Genomic DNA, 25,473 nt, shown 5'->3' on the forward strand with positions numbered 1-25,473 from the left:
ATGAAAGAAAAAGGAAAACTCACAAAGGCCCACACCTTCCAGTATGTACATTCATTTTTCACAGAGTGTTCATCGTGTACTAATGTGCACACAGATTTGTAGATTAAAAAAAAAAAACAAAAAAACACGTCTATTGCTATAGTCTTTTAGCAGCTATACAGGAGTCAGTCATGTAGAAGGTACCATGATTTTGACACATACGATTTCAACGTTCATATTTCTAACTTTTATTATAATAATCCTGTGAGAAATATGTTGGTTTAACAAGTTTAACAAGTGATATCTTTGGGGGATTTGTAGAAGTCGGATATGTTTGAGAGCCCTTTGTTTTGGGCTTTTAATATGTGTGTTACTCTGTTTTCCAGAAGGTACATGGCAATGTACAGCCTGATAAACAATATCTTACAACCACTAACACTTTGTAACTTGTATAATGTGCCAGGCACTGTTCATATGAAGTCATTTAATCTTTATAACAATCTTATGAGGTAAACACTATTGTTGTTCTCATTTTACAGAAGAGGTAGCTGAGGCGCAGAAGTTATGGCAGATCTTTTTACAGGAGGAAAAAGATTCTCTTTTGAGGATGAATGAATTTCGCCAACTGAAGGTGAAGGTTGAAGGGCACCAGAGTTGTCACTATCACTGATGTCTGTTACAGCAAAAGAGATAAGGAGTATGGGATGGGATGGTCCCTCCCCCAAAACAGCTGAGATTTGGCAACAATGCAGGGTGAGTTCCTTGGCCAATTAGGTCTCAGCCAGCGAGAAATATTTAGAACTAGAACCTTTGTTAAACTCACACATGGGACTTCCCTGGTGGTCCAGTGGTGAAGAATCCACCTGACAATGCACGGGGGAGGGATGTGGGTTTGATCCCTGGTCAGGGAACTAAGATCCCACATGCCGTGGGCAACTAAGCCTGTGTGCCACAACTGCTGAGCCTGCGTGCTCTAGAGCGCATGCTCCACAGCAAGAGACGCCACCGCAATGAGAAACCCAGCGAGAGGAAGCCTGCATGCAGCAGTGAAGACCCAGCGCAGCCATAAACAAATGAAAACGCACAGGTGGACTTAACAGGACTAAGAAAGCAGATCTGGAATGGAGACTTTGTCCGGAAACCTAGGAGGGGCTCACCTGGTTAGATAATCAGAGCCTAACCATCTAAACAGTCTGACACCCCCCTTCAGGACTGGTGCCCCTGAGTTGTGCTCCCTCATCCCACCCAGAAGGTGGACCAGCAAGTCAGGATGTAGTGGAAAGTTCTCCACCTGGGTAAGAGCCAAAAGCCAGGAGCAGGGGAGAAGGGGGTAGCGGCGGGGGTAGTAAAGTGGGGAGGGGGAGAAAGAGAGAAAATGAGAATGTCCATTGGGTGGGGATTCCCACCAGGGACTACTGACCTTGTCACCAGAACAAGAAATCTGATGGGTCGACAGCCACTTAGTTCAATCCTCAGCTTACTTCTGGCTTAATTTCTCTCCCCACAGATTTTAACACTTTGGAAGTGTCTCCACTCAAAGTCTCTTTCAGGCAGTCTGACTTAACCATCAAACTAAGACATCAGCAGAGGGGCAGGTGGGGGACATAGCAACAAAACATGCTGACAGTGCTTCAATCTCACAAGCCTCTTTGGGAATTGTACCCCCTGAACTGACCTAAAGCTTGTCCTCATTGCTTGCACTGATGTTTGAGTTTATACTAGACTTGGGAATGGGTTCAGAGACAATGGCCCCTGGCTCATGTGGCTATTCAGGTTAAGACAGACAAACAAAACCTTAGACTGTATACTAACCCTATTTAAAATGTATGTACTATGTATATACTAGATACTAAAATACACTTTTGAAAATGTTTGTGTATTCATAACGGTTGGGGAGGCACATAGCTTGAAGTCCAGATCAGAAAGACTGCTTTTGTCAACTTCTTGACGTGACTAGTGAAGACAATTCTTTGTGGCCTGAACTTACAGGATGAGTTTAGAGGATTTAGGTCTCTAAACACAATTAATGGATTTGGAATGTATCTAGTGCTCTCCAATGACGAAATCTTACTTCCTAGATTATGTTGAAGTGCTAGAACAGAGCCATTTCCAGAAAACGAAGAAAATATTGTTACATCTACATGGGTAATAGGAGAAAGTGAAAGAGAAATTTTGTTTTCCTAGTTGTGTGAACCAAATTCCTATAGTGTGTCAAACTTAGTTCAGACATTGATAATGATTTTAATAATAGATGAACTTATTTAGCTCACATTCTGTGCCAAGGTTCAATATGCTGTCTATAATTAAGTTGGTTAATCCTCACAACCGTATGACCTGCTATCATTTCCATTTTGCAGAGGATAAACCAGAGAGGTTAAGTGACTTACCTTAGGTCACACAGCTAGAAAACTGCAGAACCAGGGTTCAGACACAAGCTATCTGGCTCTAGACTCTATACTTAAAGCAAAACACCTTATACGACTGTATGTGTGCCTGACTTCACATACATGCATCCTTCACATGCATCCTCAACCTCAGTTACCTCACCTGTAAAATGGAGTTTCTACCACCAACTTCAAGATCCTCTAGGAATTAGCAGCAGAGCATTTGTGAGCAGCAATATTTTATATAGTGGAGTCTCGACTGGCATTCACTCCCTTTCCCATGAGGAAAGGATTATTTTCATTTCTGAGGAAAAAAACTGAATCAGAGAATTATCATGACAGAGTTGGAAAGGCCCCAAGAAGCTGCCTTTTACAACCACCCTTTGTTTGAAGGGTCAAACTCCCTCCTCCAGCTTTCTTTGGTAACATAGTAATAAGTAGGCTGTTTATCATTCAGTCCAATCCATCTCAATACAGGGAGGTAGATTCCTCACCCAGTAAAAGGAAAACTTCTGACAGATCTTCAAATACAGCTGCTGCCAAGGTACCCCTTTCAATAAATTTCAAGACTCCTGAATCCCCCTGATAACCCTTCCTGGGTCCCAGCTTGACAAAGTTAGTCAAAGCTGCCTTCAAAATTGATACAGAACAGAAGAACTGTGTCAGGCCGAGTATAACTACAGTAGAATAAAGGAATACTATCCCCTCCTTTCATCTGCATCTTCTACATCTGTGAATGTGACCCAAGTTTGTATTCTCCAAACAGCATTAAAATAGCCACACCTATAATACCAGATCTCTGGTCTGCTCTTCAACCTCCAAACCTGCCTGTTCATACTGACTGTTTACAAAGAGGCCTTTGAGAAAATAAACCCTGTGATAGCTCTCTAGGCCAGAGCAGAACAAGGTCATGTGACCAAGCCCTCAAGCCCACTAAATGACTAAGACAAATCTCGAGTCAAAGCCTCAGAACTTTGTGTTGTGAACCATTCTGAAGTGTGACATGCCAACTCAGTCAACTCCAGTTACTAATGTTGAGACTGCTCCCTGTTTCCAGCTCTTCCTCCCACCCAGACACTGTCAGATTGTCCTTCCTGACTCTTCTGTGTTGGGGCCTGCTCATGTGACTACTCCCAGCCAACGAGTTCACCGCTGGGTCACAGCATTTAACTGCCAGTGCAAAGACAGTCCCTCCAGAGCTCTTCCCCACTGGCAAGCATCCAGGGACCACTAGCTGGGTACCCAGGGCCTTCTGAGAGCAGAGCCCACCTGCCAAATGGAATGCAGTATAGCCTGAGAGAGAAAAAAATCTTTAAGTCACTGGGATGGTGGTGAGTTTTGCTACCACAATATAACTTCGTGTCTCTGATAGGCTTCCCAGGAGGCTCAGTGGTAAAGAATCCGCCTGCCAATGCAGGAGACATGGGTTTGATCCCTGGGTCAGGAAGATCCCCTGAAGAAGGAATGGCACTCTGGTATTCTTGCCTGGGAAATCCCCTGGACAGAGGAGCCTGGAGGGCCACAGTCCATGGGGTCGCAAAAGAGTCCGACATGACTTAGCAACTGAACAAGAACTCTGACTGACACAGCTCAGTGATTAAATTCCTGAAAAGAATGGAGTTTCCACTCAATATTTCCTAGATCCTTCTCACACCACCTGGCAGACGTAAGAGCTGACAACCATCTAACTCTTTTTCCTTCTTCCCTGCCTTTTTTTTTCCTGATTGGACTTAACAGCTTTCCTTGAAATGAAAATGCTTAGGATTACAAAAGCCCAGAAGTTACTGATAAACCAGGAGAAAGGCCTCCTCCTGAGATCTTAGTCAACAGCTCTTCCAGCAGCTGCAGCAAGAACCCGGGCTATGACCACCCTCAGTGAGCTACTGCCCTCCAGCTTCAGAGGTTCCAGGGCCACCTGCCCTGTGAGCCCAGAGCAGGCAGAGAAGGGCAGTGGAAGGGAGGGAGGAAGATACCATCAAGAACAAACTGAGGTTTTGTGCAGTCTTGTGGCTAAGTTCAAGGTCTCCCTAGGAACAACTCTCTGCTTGGTGAAACTGGTTCATTCCAGGCAGAGCCAACTCAGGAATGAAATTCCGTAAACACCCTCCCAGAACAAGCACCTCTAGCTACAGATGTGCATTCACTGTTCACATACAGGTCCTGACGGGAAATGAATAATGCTGTCTTATTTTAAACATTAACAAGTTGCTTTTTGCCCCGTGAGTCATGGGGCAGTAAAAACCCTACGGAACACTTGGCAGACCCAGAATGTCCAAGTCACAGGGCTGTCGGGCATCTGCCAGGCTTCCTGCCCATTGATAACACAGTCACTCCAGTGGAGGGACTCCCGCCTACACCCCCACATTCCAGGGACCCAGGGTACCCAGCACTCACTCACTTAGAGCAGAATCAGGTTCCTGGGCTCCACCAGCCCCAATAACCCACCAACTTCAGCCCATGGGCTTTGGAGAAAGAAGTTTAACTTAAATCTGGGATTCTAAAACCTAATGACTTGGCAGAGTTGGATGGAGGGGGTTCAAAAGCTGGAATAAATACATCTATTTTTCTGTAAGGTATTTGAGAAAGAATAACTGGTACTCATTCAAGTCAGTGGATCCCTACTAATGGAAATAAAAAAGGCCCCCTAGAACTGAGAAAATACTTCTAGAGCATTTTTTAAGACACTTCCCGTTACTCAAAGCCCTCCCTCATTAAGATTCCATAAAGTCTAAAAGTATAAGCTATTCTTCAATCTTTATCACTGTATTTCCTGCAGTTCCTACAAAAGATACTCCAAGGAGAGGTAGCATTCATGCAACGGATATGAGCCATATGCCCAGAACTTGCTGGGACCTGGGGATACACAAGTGAACAAGTCAGGGGACATGCCTTTGTGACACTTGGATTCCAGTGAGAAAGACAAGAAAACTGCCGATAGCAATAAGTGCTCTGATAGAATTGAACAGGGTAATGTGACCATAACTGTTGGTGGCATCTGAGCTGAGACCTAGAGGATAAAAAGGAGTGGGACAGGGCTTCCCTGGTGGTCTAGTGGTTGGGAGTCTGCCTTGCAGTGTGGAGGATGCTAGTTCAATCAATCCCTAGTCTGGGAGGATCCCATGTGCAGCTGAGGAAGAAATTGCTGCAAGTTTTCTTGAATGTACAAAAAAACATGCATCCACAGATTCAAGATGCATAAATTAGTCATTAAATGTAGCCATAGGGACTCCCCTGGTGGTCCAGTGGCTAAGACTCCACATTCCCAACGCATGGGGCCCGGGTTCAATCCCTGGTCAGGGAACTGGATCCCATATGCTGCAACTAAGACCCAGCACAGCCAAATAATTAAATAAAAAAAATTTTAAAGGTAACCATAAAGACTCTGCTACTCCACTCACTGAAAGATAGAGTCCTATTATTCTCCCCTTGCATCTGCCTGGCTTCAGCGACCAACTTGATCAATGAGCCACGGAGGAAGTCACACGGCATGACACCTGAAGCTACCTCATGACTATTCAGCTTCTATCTTGGTCTCTTGGTCTCAGGGGAAATCCAGCAACCTTGTAGAAATCTGACTAAAGAGTTCTCAGGACTATATAAACAAGGACACGTTGCATCTAGCCCTCCAGCTGTCCCCCTAACATTCATATTATGAATGCCTATGAGTAAAGACATCTTGCACCCTTCAGACCAGCCCAAGTTTCAGCTAAATACCACCAAGAAACTTCAGTAAATCCCACATGGAATGCAAGAATCACTCAGCTGAGACCTGCCTAAATTTCTGACCCACAAAAATGAAATGAAAAAAATGGCTATTTCTTTAAGTCACTAAGTTTTGGGACAGTTTGCAATGCAACAGAACCAGAAAACTATCTCAGCAGCAAAAAGCACAGAGCGCCATCCAGTCTTCTTCCTTTAAGGAGTCCTGCTACTTCTGTGCTCTCTCTCCTAGGATGGTGGGAAGCAAGTTCCCACTCCTCCTCAAGTAGCGAGGACCAGCCACCGCCCCACTAGAAACTTCTTCCTCAGGCTCAGGCCAGGAAGCACTTACCACATTTCTATATGGGGGCTTCCTTGGTGGTCTAGTGGTTAAGAAGCCTTCTGCCAATGTAGGGGACACCGGCTCAAGCCCTGGCCTGGGAAGGTTCCACATGCTGTGGAGCAACTAAGGCCCTGTACCACAACGATTGAGCCTGTGCTCTAGAGCTCAGGAAGCCAGCTGTTGAGCCTACATACGGTAACTACTAAAGCCCGTGTGCCTAGAGCCCATGCTCCACAAAAAGAGAAGCCACCACGTGAGAAGCCTGCGCACCACAATGATGAGTAGTCCCCCTCGCTGCAACTAGAGAAAGTTCACGCGTAGCAACGAAGACCCAACACAGCCAAAATAAATTAATTTACTTGGAATAAAAAAAACTGCAAAGAACACTTAACATTTTTTAAAAAATAAAAAATAAACTTCTAGATGCCAGCTCTGCTCTGGCCAGACTTGGAGAGGGAGCCAGGAAAACCAGTGAGCTCTACAGAAGGAAAGTGTTAAGTCGCAGAAAGCTTGAATGGCAGCTCCCAGGGAACACAGCAGTGAGGCCAGCAGCCATATGCTCTCTCCTTGATGGGCCCAGACCTAGGGTGTGGCCGGACTCAGTCTCTGTCTGAGACCTTTCCACTCTCAAGGCATCTGAAGGCAACTGTAAACCTGACACTGGCCGTGAAGCTGGTCCAGGTGGCCTCCCTGGTGTCCCAGAACCTCTGTGGTCGGCGAGGGCAGGAACCCCAGTGAGGGGCAGTGGTAGCTAGAAGAACCTGGTGCGGGCTGTGGTCAGCCCTCACTCTGGGCCCTCACTCTGGCCCAGCCCTCCAGTGGCTCTGTGGCCAGCCCCTCTGGACTCCAGGAAATGTATATTGGGTCTCTTTCTATAAGATGCCCATGGTTCCATGAGGAGACACTCAGGGGCAGGCTGTCTGTCCTGGCTCTGGAAGGGGTGAGGTCAAGGCCATCCAAGGGACAAGCTATGACTGCTTCAGAGGGAGTCACTTGAAGACCATGGAGAGAGTAGGTGGTAACAACGCTTCACCACCCGGAGATGCAGCCACCTGCAAAGGTGACCCCTGCCTTGCTGAAGATGAGCCCAGCACTTAGCCAAGGCTTCGATGCAGAAGTTGGGGTGTCTGCAGGAACAGCAAGAATTCCCCAGAGTCAGCCAGACAGCTCTCAGCTTGGGACACAGGAAAAGAGGACTTGGCAAGGTGAGAACGCTGTGTGATGACAGGGAGAGAGATGGCCTGCCCTCTAAGGACTGCTGGGCCTCAGCAGCCACGCCTGCCCTTTATTCCATAAGAAGCATGATGTTTCACTGGGAAAGACTCTTGTCTGGACAGGCATTTGTTCATTTGCTGGCATCCTCCAGGATTGCTCTTCACTACCTGGGAAGGGCTAGGAGAAAGTGGTTGGCTGACCCCATCCTCTGAAGTGCCTTCTAGGCTTCTCCATCCTACAGAGGAGGACCAAACTGCCCGGTGAGTGGCTGCCAGGGAGCTTCTTATAGGAACTGCAGTGCTGGAAGGGCTTCACCGGCTGAGGGCCGGGAAAGGCTATTTTTTCTGGGTTCTCTGGCCACCTCGGATCAGAGACGGCTGTTTCCACTGGGGCTGGAGCAGAGGCTGTTTTCTAAAATCCTTCACACTTGCTTCTAGTGATGTGGTGACCAGGATGTCATCGTCTGCAGGTTTGCTGAGGAACATGAAGAGAATTGTTCCGGAAACACCAAGTTTCCTCTCTGCTTGAGTCTATGGCCCAGTGATGCTAGCAGTAGGTTTGGAGGAAGGTCTCTGAAAAGGGACAGGAGACTGATCGTAAGGCTTCACAATCCTTTGCCCTGAATCTGCTCTGGGATCTTGAAAGACATAACACTTCCCCTGGAAGGCCTCGTTCTCCCTCCTCAAGCGCAGTGCTGAGACAGCGGGACCACAGGACAGCCAGAGCTTGAGTGACGTCAACATGCACCCTTTTCGTCCAACAGGCAGGAACCAGCTTGCTTTCTGCCATAGGGGAAACCCCCCCAAAACACAATCTTGTAGGAATTAACCCCACAGTCATCATTTCCTGTGACCATAAAGCCACTGACATGGACTTTGGGGGCCAGACGGTCCGGCTGCATCAGATGTTCTGAGGACACTGACTCTGTATCATCAGGTTGGAGAATTCACCCATCTGGCTTTTCAGGACAATGTGGCCTTTCTGTCCAAGAAGCTCCAAGTCCTACAAGAGAAAAACAACCACTTAGAGGCACTGGGAAGAAACCCTGTCCAACTGAGTGCTCTGAAGAGCAAAGCTCATAGTTTTCTTTTTCATACTTTTCCTGTGCCTGGCCTAGGAGACTAGCACCTTTAAGCTGTTGACGGGAAGATGTGAGGAGAGCTTGTTTAAAAGATATGAGCAAAAAGACATCACATCCAACTTGTGGGAGATGATGCTCCCTTCAGCTGGCAGTTAGGACTGATTCCCTTGAAGGGGAGGGACATGGGGGGATTAAGGATGAAGGCACTCGTGTCTCTTTCCCTTCTGGTTTCCTCAGTGTGTATGCCCAGCAGTGGGATTGCTGGATCATAAGGCAGTTCTATTTCCAGTTTTTTAAGGAATCTCCACACTGTTCTCCATAGTGGCTGTACTAATTTGCATTCCCACCAACAGTGTAAGAGGGTTCCCTTTTCTCCACACCCTCTCCAGCATTTATTATTTGTAGACTTTTGGATCGCAGCCATTCTGACTGGTGTGAAATGGTACCTCATAGTGGTTTTGATTTGCATTTCTCTGATAAAGAGTGATGTTGAACATCTTTTCAAGTGTTTGTTAGCCATCTGTATGTCTTCTTTGGAGAAATGTCTATTTAGATCTTTGGCCCATTTTTTGATTGGGTCATTTATTTTTCTGGAGTTGAGCTGTAGGAGTTGCTTGTATATTTTTGAGATTAGTTGTTTGTCGGTTGCTTCATTTGCTATTATTTTCTCCCATTCTGAAGGCTGTCTTTTCACCTTGCTAATAGTTTCCTTTGATGTGCAGAAGCTTTTAAGTTTAATTAGGTCATACACACTGAGGAAACCAGAAGGGAAAGAGACACGTGTACCCCAATGTTCATCGCAGCACTGTTTATAATAGCCAGGACATGGAAGCAACCTAGATGTCCATCAGCAGATGAATGGATAAGAAAGCTGTGGTACATATACACAATGGAGTATTACTCAGCCATTAAAAAGAATACATTTGAATCAGTTCTAATGAGGTGGATGAAACTGGAGACTATTATACAGAGTGAAGTAAGCCAGAAGGAAAAACATAAATACAGTATACTAACGCATGTATATGGAATTTAGAAAGATGGTAACGATAACCCTGTGTACGAGACAGCAAAAGAGACACTGATGTATAGAACAGTCTTATGGACTCTGTGGGAGAGGGTGGGAAGATTTGGGAGAATGTCATTGAAACATGTGAAATGTCATGTATGAAACGAGATGCCAGTCCAGGTTCAGTGCACGATGCTGGATGCTTGGGGCTGGTGCGCTGGGAAGGCCCAGGGGGATGGTATGGGGAGGTTGGGAGGGAGGAGGGTTCAGGATGGGGAGCATGTGATTTTTTTTTTAAAAAATAAAGAAAAAAAAAAAAAAAGGATGAAGGCACTCACAGGGGAAAAGCATCTTCATAGATGACATTGCAAGGCAGCTCTGGTACCTGCTCAGACTAGATGGGTGTGGACAGGGATGCTCAGCATGAAGACAACCTGAGAAGTTATAAGGGCTACACCAAGCTCAGCCATTTTGCCACCTGTGATATTGTAATTTATAATTGTATATTTGATCTTCCCCGCTCATGGCACAGAGCTCCTAAAACCCTGGAGTTTAAGTGAAGAGACTCATACATGTGTCTTTTATGTTAATAACATTTAGAAAGCACCTAAGGATGGGGGCTGGTTTCTAAGGGAAACCAACCAGGTGATTAGAAGAATGGAAATTTCAGTCCCGCCACAGGAGCTCTGGGGAAGAAAGAGGGGCTGGACATTGAGTTTAGTTACCATTGACTTAGTCACTCATGCTATGTAGTGAAGCCTCCAAGAACATCCAGAAGGGTGGGATGCAGAGAACTTCCAGGGAAAGAACACACGGAGGCGCTGGGAGAGTGGCACCCTCAGAGCCAGAAGCTCTGTGCACCTTGCCCACACCTTGCCCTATGCATCTCTCCCATGCGGCTGTCCCTGAGTTACAGTAACCAGCTTACTGTAATTAGATTACAGCAACCAGTAATCTCATCAGTAGCCTTTTTCTGAGTTCTATAAGCCACTCCAGCAAATTAATCAAACCTGGGGAGGGGTCATGGGAACCTCTGGTGTAGAGGCCATAAACCAAAGGCACAAAGAACAACTCGGAGTTGTGCCCTCTGAAGTGAGGGCAGACGTGTGGGACAGAGCCCTTAACCAGCGGCATCTGATGCTGTCTCTGGGTAGATAGTTTCAGAATTGAGTTGAATTGTAGGCACCCAGCTGGTGTGGAGAATTCTTTGGTGGTGGTAAAACACACACACACACACACACGACCATCCAAAGCTCCCTAGCAGGCAGGAAGTTCTCTTAAGGGGTACCTATTATCAGGCTAGTAGCTTCACTCCCTGAATTTCAGTTTCCTTGTCTTTAAGACTGCTGTTTCTGATATCCTCAGATCAGATCAGATCAGATCAGTCGCTCAGTTGTGTCCGACTCTTTGCGACCCCATGAATCGCAGCACGCCAGGCCTCCCTGTCCATCACCAACTCCCGGAGTTCACTGAGACTCACGTCCATTGAGTCAGTGATGCCATCCAGCCATCTCATCCTCTGTCGTCCCCTTCTCCTCCCGCCCCCAATCCCTCCCAGCATCAGAGTCTTTTCCAATGAGTCAACTCTTTGCATGAGGTGGCCAAAGTACTGGAGTTTCAGCTTTAGCATCATTCCTTCCAAAGAAATCCCAGGGCTGATCTCCTTCAGAATGGACTGGTTGGATCTCCTTGCAGTCCAAGGGACTCTCAAGAGTCTTCTCCAACACCACAGTTCAAAGGCATCAATTCTTCGGCTCTCAGCAGTTTTCACAGTCCAACTCTCACATCCATACATGACCAACAGGAAAAACCATAGCCTTGACTAGACGAATCTTTGTTGGCAAAGTAATGTCTCTGCTTTTGAATATGCTATCTAGGTTGGTCATAACTTTCCTTCCAAGGAGTAAGCGTCTTTTAATTTCATGGCTGCAGTCACCATCTGCAGTGGTTTTGGAGCCCCAAAAAATAAAGTCTGACACTGTTTCCACTGTTTCCCCATGAAGTGATGGGACCAGATGCCATGATCTTCGTTTTCTGAATGTTGAGCTTTAAGCCAACTTTTTCACTCTCCACTTTCACTTTCATCAAGAGGCTTTTTAGTTCCTCTTCACTTTCTGCCATAAGGGTGGTGTCATCTGCATATCTGAGGTTATTGATATTTCTCCCGGCAATCTTGATTCCAGCTTGTGTTTCTTCCAGTCCAGCGTTTCTCATGATGTACTCTGCATATAAGTGGAACCTAAAAATAAATGATACAAATGAACTTAAATTTATCAAAGAGAAAGAAACTCACAGACTAGAGAAGGGAGTTACGCTTCCCCTGGGGAAAGGATGTGGGGGAAGGTTAGGGAGTTTGGGATGGACATGTATACACTGCTACATTTAAAACAGATAACCAATAAGGACCTACTGTATAGCACATGAAACACTGCTCAATGTTATGTGATAGCCTGGATGGAGGGGCGTTTGGGAGAGAATAGATACATGTGTATGTATGGCTGAGTCCCTTCACTCTTCACCTGAAACTGTCACAACATTGTTTGATTATCAGCTATACCCCAATACAAAGTAAAAGTTAAAAAAAAAAAAAAAACTTTAAGACTTTGCAAGAAAAGCAAAACAACAAACCAAAAAAAGACTCCATTTGCGCTTCACAGGGTTTTAGGCAAGGTTTAATCCATAGCATGATTTTCTATGTTCTCACAGCTGTTTTTATTCTATTGGGAGTGGATGGGGGCGACACTCAGAAACTTAGCTATAGCCTTGAGAACACAGTTCAGTTATGGGAAAATCATGACATTTATAAGGAAAAAAGCTTATGAGGCAGCCTCTTATGGCCAATGTGGAGTTGAGAGAAAGGAACCCTTCTGGGTTGTTACCATCCTTCCTGTGGGTGTGGAACTGCAGGAGGACAGAGGCCTTCAGACTAGAGAAAAGGAGGGCTCCAGTCACCTAAACTCAGAAGCCATTGTTGAGCCTTCTCCACCCCAGAGGAATCCATCCACTTGGCCTCTTGCTCCCTCCTTCAAAACACCTGGAATCAAACTACTTTTTACTTCTACCTCTATACCAGATCTCTCACACGGATTATTCTAATGCCTTTCTAACTTGCCTCCCTGCTTCTCCTCTTATGGAATGGTCCATTCTTCAGAGTGATTCTTGTTCAGAGAGACACACATCATGCAAACCAACACCCTCCAGCAGGCTGCCCTTACTCCCAGGCAAGTCACCTGAATAGAATCAGTAAGGCCTTCCTTGATCCAGCCATTGCCTCCCAGTACTGCCTCTCTCCCCCTTGCACTGGCTTCCATTCTCTTCTTAGAACATTCTGTTGCTACCTCAGGGACCTCAGGGATTCGGCACTTCTGTTCCCCCTTCCTGGGGCAATCTCCCTCAAGTTCATGTAGCTTTCTCCCTTATTTCAACCAGCTTTCTGCTTGAGTATCACCTCAGATAAATCTTCTCTAATCACAGTCCAAAAAAGACCCTTCCCCATCACTTATATTTTTCCTCCTCAAATCTAGAACTACTAGATATTTTTATGCTTAATTGGATTGTGCCTCAGCAAGAACACAAGCTTCATGGAAGTACACACCTTGATTTAGTGCACCTCTGCATTCCCAGGGCTGAGCATAGAGTGGCACCTAGGAAACGGCAGCTGTTCAATAAATGTCGCCCAAGTACACGAGTAAGAGTCTGTTACTTTAAATGTCCATCAACAGAGGAATGGATAAAGAAGATGTGGTACATAAATACAATGGAATATTACTTAGCCATGAAAAAGAATAAAGAATAAAGTAATGTTATTTACAGCAACATGGATGGATCTAGAGATTATCATACCGAGTGAAGTAAGTCAGAGAAAGACAAATATCACTCATATATGGAATCCAAGTTTTAAAAAAGATACAAGTGAACTTACACAAGTAGACTTACAGATATTGAAAACAAACTTATGGCTACTAAAGGGGAAAAATGGGAGGAGGGATAGAACAGAAACTTGGGATGAACACATACATACACTACTATACGTAAGATAGATAATCAACAAGGACCTACTGGATAGCATAGGGAACTTTACCCAATATTGTGTAATAAGCTCTATGAGAAAAGAATCTAAAAAAGAATGAACATACGTGTGTGTGTGTGTGTGTGTGTAACTAAATCACTTTGCTGTACACCTAAAACTAGCACAACACTGTTAATCAACCATACTCCAATAAAATTAAAATATTTCTTTTAAAACAAGAGTCTGTCAACTATTTGACTCTGTATCACTTGGACAGGACAAAAGGTCAGTAATCACCCAACCATAGACCACTGCAAGGGCTGTGACATATCCCAGAATAAACATGTCCCTTGTCTCTGAAAATAATAACCAGAGACCACCTAGCAGATAAGGGTGCAGAGCAGGACTGCTGCTGCTGCTGCTAAGTCACTTCAGTCGTGTCCGACTCTGTGCAACCCCATAGACGGCAGCCCACCAGGCTCCCCCGTCCCTGTGATTCTCTAGGCAAGAACACTGGAGTGGGTTGCCATTTCCTTCTCCAATGCATGAAAGTGAAAAGTGAAAGTGAAAGTGAAGTCGTTTCCGAGTCTTCGTGACCCCATGGACTGCAGCCTACCAGGCTCCTCCATCCATGGGATTTTCCAGGCAAGAGGGACAGTGGCCTTCAAACAAGTGAGCTTCAGGAGGTCTTGGAAAGGTAGAAATTACTGGACCTAACCCCCAGAGTTTGTTTTGATTCAGTAGTTTGGGGCCTGAGAGTGTGCAGGTCTAACAAGTTCGCAGGTGATGCTAATGATTCTGGTCTGGGGACCTCTTTTTTGAGAACTATAAAAAATTTTTTTGTTTTCATTTCTGCCCAGAGAATCCCAGGGTGGAATTCATCAGAAGAAAGTGAAACATGCTTGCCCCTCATTACATTACTTGGATCCTAATAGCTGATCTTTTTCATAATTTTGTCATCTCTTCTTTCAACATCTACACCCACCTTTGCTAAATAGTACCTTCTATTGACCCCTTTAGCTAAGTTCTTCCAACTCAAGTCTTACCTCCTCTGTGGCACCTTCCATGACTGCACTGGTCTCCCCAATGCCCTTGCCCGTGGAACTTCTCCCACAGTTCAGACACTAGATCTCTTTCTAATTGCTAGTTTTCCTAATGACTTTATACACTTGTCTTACCTCATCTCAAACCAGAAGCAGAAGAGAAAGTCCAAGTTGTGAATCTCCACATTAAGAGCTCAGAACTATGGCAGGACCAAGATTCCACACAGCCTGCTGCTATGTAACCCTACCACCCAGAAATGCCCCCTAGCCTCAGGAACTCACACCCACTGGGAAAGCCTAATGGGTATCTAGTGACTGCCAGGACATGATGTCATCATGGGCCATTAAGATCCCAGATAGACTGGAGACAGAAGAAAGAAACAGCAGAAAATTCACTCTTCACCTGAAGCTTTTAAATCCTGGCCTGCCAGAAATACACCACCCAATGACATACCAAGAGCAGCATTCTCCTTTGTCCTGTCTCCTTGGGCCAACAAAACAGATGTCAAGGCAGAGCATGTGCCATAAACCAGGCAGATGGGGTTCAACCCTGACAGAGACAGGTAGCCAGCCAGGTGTTACACAGCTCTCATTGCTGATGTCTGCATATTAATGTCACCTGGCCCCACTCAACACCAAGTCAGTCAGAATCTCTAGGGGTGACACCCAGGCAGGGCCTTGATATTTTTTTTAAGATGTGGGAGTTGGACCATAAAGAAGGCTGAGCACCAAAGAACTGATGCTTTCAAACTGTGGTGCTGGAGAAGACTCTTGGAAGTCCCTTGGACAGCAAGGAGATCCAGCCAGTCAATCCTAAAGGAAATCAACCCTGAATATTCATTGGAAGGACTGATGCTGAAGCTGAAGCTCCAATACTTTGGCCACCTGATGCAAAGAGCCAACTCATTGGAAAAGACCCTGATGCTGGGAAAGATTGAGGGCAGGAGGAGCAGGGGACTACAGAGAATGAGATGGTTGGATGGCATTACTGTCTCAATGGACATGAGTTTGAGCAAACTACAGAAGATACTGATGGATAGGGAAGTCAGGAGTGTTACCTTACATGGGGATCAGAGTCGAACATGACTTAGCAACTGAGCAACAACTCTGAAAGGACGCCTCAACCCTCTGTGTCTGCCCCTGCAGGGTCACTGTAAGTTAAGAAGGGGTCTGCCTTCCTTAGAAATATGTCACCACTGCTTACAATTCCAAGTCAGATTACAGCCCATGGGCTTCATCACTGGATGGGGCTCTGCATTTCCCTGGCTCTCTAAATAGTGTAAACATCTTCTCCTATCTCTAGAACTTTGAGTGTCATTCTTAACATATTTCTCGAGGTTCTCAGGATCATACATCCATATAGACACCAAAATGCTGCCCTGTTGAACCCTGGTGTCTCCCTTGGCTTTGTCTGACTTACCAGTCAGGACTTCAGAATCATTTTCCGGACAGTCTCCTAACTGGTGCCCTGATACCAGCTCTAATCCCTCCACACAGCTTCAAGAGGATCATTCCAAGATGCAAGAGCAGGGCACACCCTGCTGAGCCCTTCCCTGGCCTGGCACAGAAGGCCTGGCTCATAACCTGTCCCTGAGTCTATCTCAGGCCACTCCTACCCCACAGAACCTCCACTGCCCCCCCTGCCACACACACACACAGCTCTCCAAAGGGCTTGCTCAGTGCCACACCCTGGACCAAGCAACTTCCATGCTTGGGAATAATATATTGGGTCAGCCAAAAAGTTTGGGTTTTTCCATAACCTTTCCATAACCAAATGAATTTTTTGGCTGACCCAATATGTGTGTGTGTGTGTGTGTATGCTTAGCCACTCAATCATGTCCAACTCTTTGTGACCCCATGGACTGAAGCCTGACAGGCTCCTCTGTCCATGGACTTTTTCAGGCAAGAATAGTGCAGTAGGTTGCCATTTCCTACTCCACAGGATCTTCCCAAACCAGGAATTGAGCCCATGTCTCCAGCATTGGCAGGTGGATTCTTTACCACTGTGCCACCTGGGAAGCCCAATCCTATATCCTACATATATATATATATATATATATATATATATATATATTTTTGGTGACTCAGACAGTTAAGAATCTGCCTGCAATGCAGGAGACTGGGCTCAACCCCTGGGTTGGGAAGATCCCCTGGAGAAGGGAATGGCTACCTATTCCAGTATTCTTGCCTAGAGAATCCCATGAACAGGGGAGCCTGGTGGGTTACAGTCCATGGAGTTGCAAACTCAGACACGACTCGGCGACTTTCACTTTTCACATATATATATATTCCATCTTAACCATTTTTAAATGGTGTACTCTTCATCCACTGGCATTAAGTACATTTATAATGGAGTACAACCACCACCTGGAGAAGGCAATGGCAACCCACTCTAGTACTCTTGCCTGGAACATCCCATGGACGCCCACTCTAGTACTCTTGCCTGGAACATCCCATGGACGGAGGAACCTGGTAGGCTGCCGTCCATGGGGTCACTAGGAGTCAGACACGACTGAGCAACTTCACTTTCACTTTTCATTTTCATGCATTGGCGTAGGAACTGGCAACCCACTCCAGTATTCTTGCCTGGAGAATCCCAGGGACGGGGAGCCTGGTGGGCTGCCGTCTATGGGGTCAAACAGAGTCGGACACGACTGAAGCAACTTAGCAGCAGCAGCAACCATCACCACCATCAATCCACAGAACTGTTCATCTTGCAAAACTGCGACTATACCCATTAAACACTAACTCCCCATCCCCCTCCTCAGACCCTGATAACCACCCTTCTGCTTCCTGTCTTTTTGAATTTACCAACTCCAGGTGGTTTGTGTGAGGGGATCCTCTGCAGCCTGCAGAACCCTCTCAGGCCTCGGTACTGGACATCTCCTCAGCCTGCAATGCCCTCTCCTTTCAGATTCCCTTTCACCCTGTAAGACCCGGTGTTTCTCTTTCTGTGAAGCATCCCTTGACAACTCAGTCAGGCTCATCCCACATGCCCTAACTAGGCATTTCCGGCTGACCTAGCAAAGCCTTCAGTTTGTACACACCAGCAGTCATTTACAAACTCCAAGCTCCGGGATGCAGAGGCCCTGGGCCTTTATTTTCTCACCAAGGCCTCTGTTGGTGCTGGAGAAGACTTGAGAGTCCCTTGTACACCAAGGAGATCAAATCAGTGAATCCTAAAGGAAATCAACCCTCTATATTCACTGGAAGAACTGATGCTGAAGCTCCAATACTTTGGCCACCTGATGTGAAAAGCTGACTCACTGGAAAAAACTCTGATGCTGGGAAAGATTGAAGGCAAAAGGAGAAGTGGGTGACAGAGGATGAGATAGTCAGATAGCATCATTGACTCAGTGGACATGAGTTTGAGCAAACTCTGGGAGGTGGTGAAGGACAGGGAAGCTTAGTGTGCTGCAGTCCATGGGGTCGCAAAGAGTCAGACACGCTTAGGGACTGAACGACATTACTGTTCAGTCTGCCTGAGCAGTTTGCACACAGTCCGCACTGCAGAGCCAGGCTCATTCACGGTGGATGCCCCCTCCCTCTGTCCCTCAGCCCTGTCAATCCAAGACAAGCATGTCCCAGGCTCCACCCAGCTCTCCAAGTGTCTGTTTTTCATTTCATTACATTGGCAAAAGGCAGTTTAGCCACTTCTTAGGAAACCTGGCACACATCCCAGTAGCTTAGATGGCTTCTTCCCTAATAAGTGTGACTGGTGGCCCGAATGTGTCTACTAGCCTGGGTCCTGGTCCCACCAGGGAAGTGCAGACAGGTGCCCGTGATCAACTGACCCTGCCAGGACCAGTACGACATCTCTGCTTAGCACAGCTCAGTGGAGAGCAAGCAAAGGAGAAGAGTCACAGTTGTTAACCCTCTCCAAGTAATCATTATGGTTGTGCCTTTGTCTCCAAACACCCTGTGCGTGGATGCACCAGTGTGGGTGTGTGGGTGGGAATGGTAGGGGGTGGTCTTTGCACTTGAAGGAGGTTATAGTGGAAGATGAAGAGAAGGAAGCAAGAGGAGGGTAAGGAGAAAGAAAGGGGGTCTCCAGCAGGATGGCTGGACAAAGGCAAACCCCAAGCCCATGGCCCTTCAGCCTTCAGGGGTCACAGGAATTAAGAAGGCTGAGGAGGGGCCTGCCTGAGATGTAAGATGACATGCCACAGCAGGGCTGGGTATCAAAAACATAATACTGAGGGAAAAGAAAGTATCACAGAAGAGGAATACATTCTATTTATACACATTTTTAAAAACCAGCAAAAGTAGATGGCATATTGTATTGGAATGCATACGAAGGTGGTAACGCCGTGAAGGAAAACAAAAGAATGATGTGCTGAAATTCAAGTCTCAGGGAAGATTTATTTCTACTCAAGCCCAGTGTGGAAAGCTCAGGGGGACAGGTCTTCATTAAACACCTAGCTAAGAGAAATGCTTGGAGGTTGAAAATATTTCTAGTCACACGCCCCTGATTCTTGCTGGCACAGTGGCCAGTGCTGGCCAACAGAGTGGCCAGAGATAGTCTACATCAGAATTTCTAGCCCAGTGATCCCCAGGCTACCTCTCTGAGAGAGGGGACCACAGGGGACTTCAAAGGTAGCAGTAAGTATCCTAAGAGGTGGGGGGTACTCAAGCATGGTTCTAGGTACATAATACACATTACTTTGCATGTATGCTATACTGAGGTTTTTAAACACACATAGGCAATAATGAACAGCATGAATAAAACAAACCACTTGGTCGTCAAAATCTGAAAAGGAAAAGGTGTCACCTTCTGGAATTTGTGGCACGTACAGCTTGAGCAAATGAAATGAAGCCTCTCTGACCAAGTAATTATGAATGTTCAGCACTTGTGTAGACTGACTGAGCCTCCAGGATAGCAATAGGCAGGTGAATGCCTGGGGACCTGACCAGGAGAGGAAGTGCCCTGTCTCGTGTCCAGGGCTGAGAGCACACAGTGGAGGTGGTGGCCTGTGGAGTGGGCCCAGCTCAGCACCCACCTCCACAGAGTCGTCTCTGTTCCAGAAAGGGAAGTGGTTTTGGAGCCACTAACAAAGGAAAAAAATGCTGTTTCCATTTATAGATGCCTTATTCGTTATAGCCTTTGCTAAGGGTCTGGCATTTCCTTAGAAGTTCCTTCAGAGACTTCCCTAGTGGCCCAGTGGCTAAGACGCCACGCTCCCAATGCAGGGGGCCCAGGTTCGACCCCTGGTCAGGGAACTAGATCCCACATGTCGCAACTAAGACTCAGCACAGCCAAAAAGATAAATAAAATTTTCCTTCAAAGTAAACAGGAAAGGATTTTATCTAAGAAAGGATACTCTGAACTCTCCGACGTGAGAGTGCTTCAGTGAACAGTTCAGAATGGGCAAGACAGCAAACACGCTCAGCTCCCTGCCTGGGTGGGGCTGGAAAACCTCCCCATGGGCGGTGCCCATCACACTTCTTCTGTTCCTTGGTGCCAGAATGGATTTGCCAGCACAAGCCAGCACAATAACCCATCAGTTTCCACTCACTTGTCACTTGACAAGGGTTTCCTTCCAAGTCTGGTTTCCTTTCCTAACCCCAGAGTTCACAGAAGCCGCAGCTCCCTGGTTTGCCCCCTCTGGGAGAACCAAGTTCTCATTGCTTTTGCCCCATTTTGTGCAATTCACTATGCCCTGCTGTAGGACAGTTCTCAGGCTACTGGCCCCTCAGGTTATTCACTTCTCCCTTGCATTATTATTTTCTACTAATAAGAAACCAATAGCCAGCTGTGCCTATGGGCACTTCCTGCAGATTTTTTGCAGGAAAAAGATTGCGCCAGGCCTCCTCCTTCGCTCCTCCACCACCTCCTCCTAGATGGCTGTTGGTTTAAATTATAAAGAGCGATTTCTAAACATTTCTTCTAAAATGACTTTTATTATCATCTTTTTTCTGACTTTTCGAAAAAGAAATTTGTTGTGTAAGTTTCCTATTGCTGCTGTAACCAACTTCCACAGACCTAGAAGATTAAAACAACACAAGTTTACCATCTTAAAGTTTTAGATGTCAGAAGTCCAGAACAGATCTCCTTGGGGTGAAATCAGGGTGTTAGCAGGGCTGAATTCCTTTTCCAGAGGCTCTAGGAGAGAACTTGTTCTCTCGCCTTTTCCAAATTCCAGGAGTCCCTGGCATTTCTGGGCTCCAGGCTCCCTTCCATCTTCGGTAGATGATGGAGCCTTTCTCCCAAGGCGTCTCTCTTCTGCCTTCCTCTCCCACATTTAGAGACCCCTGCGATGACATTGAGCTTCCCAGGTAGTTCAGCGGTAACCAATTCACCTGCCAATGCAGGAGATACACTGGGTTGGGAAGATCCGCTGGAGGAGGAAATGGCAACCCATTCCAGTATTCTGTCTGGGAAATCCTGTGGACAGAGGAGCCTGGTGGGCTATAGTCCATGGGGTTGCAAAGAGTTGGGCATGACTGAGGCAACTGAGCATGCTCGTGATGACATTGGGCCCACTTGGATTATTCCATCAGCTCTCTGCTTCTCCAGGTCAGCTGATTAGCAGTGATGACTTCATCTGCAAACTTAATTCCCTTTTGCCACGTAAGCTAACATGCTCACAGACTAAGGATTAGGATGCGAATATCTCTGGTCACTAATCTTCTACACGTTCATTGTAGAAAATTTAGAAACACAAAAAAGGCACAAAGGAGAATATAGGAACCACTTCTAACCCTACTTCCAGGTGTGCGTGGGGATCAGTTGCTTCAGTTGTGTCTGACTCTTTGTGACCCTATGGATTGTAGCCCACCAGGCTCCTGTGTCCATGGGATTCTCCAGGCAAGAATACTGGAGTGGGTTGCCATGCCCTCCTGCAGGGGATCTTCCCGACTCAGGGATCAAACCTGGGTCTCTTGCATGGCAGGTGAATTCTTTACCACTGAGCCACCAGGGAAGCCCCCACTTCCCAGAGATAACCACAAACAATTTAGTATATATTCATTCAATCCTTTGTTAAATGCGTATGTTTCTTTTTCTTTTTAAACTAGGTTTGATTAATACCATAATTCTACAGATACCTACCTATCTGTATATATATAACATGGTGTTTAGTAATCTTCCTTAATAATACGTAAGTATTCTTATGCTATTTACTATTTGGCTACATTTCATTTTTAATGGCTACCTAGCTTTCCACTATGTGGAAGCACTATAATGTACTTAACTAATTTAATTAATTGTTTATTGTAGGACACATAATTTATCTCTAACTTTTCTTGGTGCCTAGTAGCCCTGTGCTAAACATCTCTGAAGCTACACCTTTGTAAACATTCTTAAGATACATTTCCCAAAGGCACCCCAAATACTGGGTGGTCACATCATTTATCCCCCAAAGCAGGACATTTTCAAGAATAAAAAAGGGTAATCTTAAAACTTAACAGTAACCGATAACTCACAATAAGCCCGAAGGGACCTGGGCATGATACATATCACCAAACTGCCTTCATGAAATGTTGCCGTGGTTTACAGACAACCTGTGGGCAGCGCCCCAGGAATCCTGCTCTAAGCCCTTATCAAAATTTCCAGGCTTCTCTGTGCCCCCAACTCCCAGCCTCCATCTTCCTAAAACTGAAAACCACAGAGGCAAACGTCATCCTCACCCTTGCTGGAGAGGTGGCAATGGCAGAGAGGGGATGGCTACGTCCTCCTTTGCCCTGGTAGCCAATATTTTGACTCTCAGTGAGTCTATTAGAGCTTGTGATCCAGGCCAGACCGGGTTAGCTTCAAGGCAGCGGTGACCAGCCCATCCTCCCTACACACAGGCCTAAGTACAGGCTGAACCAAAGACAAAGCTCCTCACAGGGACTTTCCCAGACCCAGGCAGGTGCCCCTTGTGGAGTGCTGTGACAAGACAGTATTGTCTGAGCAAACTGACCTGCCAAACGTACCTGAGCAGGAGACACTGACCTTGGAGAGCCCAGAGGAAGAGCTTGGAGCTACAGTCAGCCCAAGCTCCCTAACACTGGGAATGTTACAAGGAGCAACTAACACTTTCTCATCAAAAGACTTCTTTTTGGCTAGAACCCTCTGAAACCATCAACTGTCAAGAACACGCCCAAATAAAACAGTCACCAAAACCACAAAAATGAAAAGACTGAATTCACTGTTTCATAACATTCCAGTGGGCCTTTGTTTTGTTTTGGTTATTTTATTTTGGTAGCAGTCATTTGATCTGGCCACCACCCAGGCTATAGAATGCTCTCTGGGAAAAGACCGGGGCCCCTTGCACAGGATTGTGAATGCAAACGCTGAGAAAAGCTATCAAGTCCTCAGGCGTCTTGTTGCGGGCATTTCAGACCTTCTGAGTCAAAGAACCTGATTAAATCAGAAACCTCATCTACCCAGGGGCCACTCAGGAAACTCTTGACTCTTTCTTGTTGACTCACGTGCTGGAAAAGCCAACCCAAATGGGCTGTGATAACAATCTAGTTTGGAGCAGTTTTACTTGTAAGCAACTGGCTCCCTGCCTACAGAGACTATAATGCTTCAAAATCAAGAATAAAAACCTAGTTCCCTCCTCCCTACCCCCAAATAATGTCCCAGGTGATATTTTGTAAACACACCTGCAAACTGTGCCCTGTTTGTTAACCTGGAAATGGAGCAAAACACACCTGGACACTGTGTGCCGTTTGTGAAAGGGGCAAGTGTAAGCCAGCCTGGAGCATGAACTGGCCAACAAGCAGATCTTAAACACTTGGGCATTCTCTCTCTCTGAAAGACTGCTTTTTTTTTTTTTTTTCACCTTTGCATTCTTAATCAGGACATTCAGCTGGACATCTGTGCTGTTTGATATAAGTAAAGGCAGAGCTGTGGAATCATCACTGGCCACAATTTTGGGGCCAACAATTTGGGGAAAGAAAACACTGAGCCAGACAGCAAAGCATGTTGGATTTCTTACATCAAAAGTCAACTTCTCAAGCCTGGTGGAAGATGGAGGAAGAGTAAGATGTGGAGATCATCTTCCTCCCCCACAAATACATCAGAATACAGCTGCATGTGTAACTGTTCCTAGAGAACACCTCCTGAAGGGTGGCAGAAGACCTCAGACTTCCAAAAAGGCAGGACTACCTCCATATAAAGAAGGCTGAGCACCAAAGAATTGGTTTTGGAGGTGTGTTTTGGTGGTCCAGGTGTGTTTTGCTCCATTTCCAGGTTAACAAACCGAGCACAGTTTGCAGGTGTGTTTACAAAATATCACTTGGAACATTATCTGGGGGTTACTTCACTTTCACTTTTCTCTTTCATGCATTGGAGAAGGAAATGGCAACCTACTCCAGTGTTCTTGCCTGGAGAATCCCAGGGACGGGGGACCTGGTGGGCTGCTGTCTATGGGGTTGCACAGAGTCGGACACGACTGAAGCGACTTAGCAGTGCAGCAGCAGCAGCAGGGAGGAGGGAACTAGGTTTTTATTCTTGATTTTGAAGCATTATATTCTCTATAGGCAGGGAGCCAGTTGCTTACAAGTAAAACTGCTCCAAACTAGATTGTTATCACAGCCCGTTTGGGTTGGCTTTTCCAGCACATGAGTCAACAACACACTGTGGAGTTGGAGAAGACTGTCATTGGCTGTAAGGAGATTAAACCCGTCCATCCTAAAGGAAATTAACCATGAATATTCCCTGGAAGGACTGATGCTGAAGATGAAGCTACAATACTTTGGCCACTTAATGCAAAGAACTGACTCATTGGAAAAGACCCTGATGCTGGGAAAGATTGAATGCAGGAGGATAAGGGGACGACAGAGGACGAGATGGTTGGATGGCATCACTGACTCAATGGACATGAGTTTAAGCAAGCTCCAGGAGATGGTGAAGGACAGGGAAGCCTGGCATGCTGCAGTCCACGGGGTCGCAAAGAGTCGGACACAACTGAGTGACTGAACAACAATAATCTCTGTATAAAGTGGTAGGGAAACAGCAATAAGAAAGGAAGAGTTAAAATAAAACCATATGGGTCCTGCTCCTCAGGAAGGGAGTGGTAGGAGGAAGTTTCTGCATGCTCAGAAACCCCTTCTCTGGCAGGGAGGGGAGCTCCAGAATCTCAAAAGGAAATGCAGCAACAGGTGCTCAGAAGGCAAAACAGAGAGAATCCACCACAGAGATCATTCCTGACCAGCACTTCCTACCTGAGAAGCAGTTTGCAGACCTGCCCAGCAACTGAGGTCTGTGTGCTGAGGCTCAGGCTTCGGAGGTTGGATCCCAGGGGGAAGACTGGGGTTGATTGCTGTGAAGATACTCTGAGGGGGCTAGTACAACACAGCCAAGGGAGTCCAGGGAAAAGAAACTGGGCCTGCCAGAGAGGCAAGAGATCATCGTCATGGGACCCTCTAACTCCAAGGACCCTCTAACTGTGTGCTCCCAGACTGCAGGACCTCACCTTCACAAGGTAGGATGAGCTGGCTGCAGTCTTTGACCCCAGAGGTGGGCACACCTGTGGACCTGCTTCTGCCAAGGCTGACATGAGCACCAGAGGTGAGGGGCAAGATGGAACTGGGGCCTGTGACCCCAGAGGTGGGCATGAGGGCAACCACAGCGGCTGCCAAGCTGTGAGCAGGTGCAGGTCACTACCCACACCCTCCTGCAAGCGTAAGCAGGTTGGCTCTTTCTAGCTGCCCACAAATCAGAGCCAGTTCCTCTGGGAGAGGGCACGACCCAACTCAGATTGTAGCATCATCCACTAGACCT

At 46.4% G+C, this 25,473-nt stretch overlaps 1 long non-coding RNA gene across 1 annotated transcript in view; it reads right to left on the minus strand.

The window, feature by feature from the left end:
* Positions 1 to 289: 289 nt before the first annotated feature.
* The window catches only part of LOC138989886 (uncharacterized), a 197,902-nt gene continuing 172,718 nt past the window's right edge, over positions 290 to 25,473 (minus strand). The window contains exons 3-4 of the long non-coding RNA XR_011466042.1: positions 10,996 to 11,946; positions 290 to 8,622 (exon numbers count right to left, since the gene is read on the minus strand). This is a non-coding gene — a long non-coding RNA (uncharacterized lncRNA). The remainder of the gene's footprint in view (positions 8,623 to 10,995; positions 11,947 to 25,473) is intronic.

The sequence above is a fragment of the Bos mutus genome, chromosome 11, assembly GCF_027580195.1.
Source record: "Bos mutus isolate GX-2022 chromosome 11, NWIPB_WYAK_1.1, whole genome shotgun sequence".
Classification (NCBI taxonomy): Eukaryota; Metazoa; Chordata; class Mammalia; order Artiodactyla; family Bovidae; genus Bos; species Bos mutus.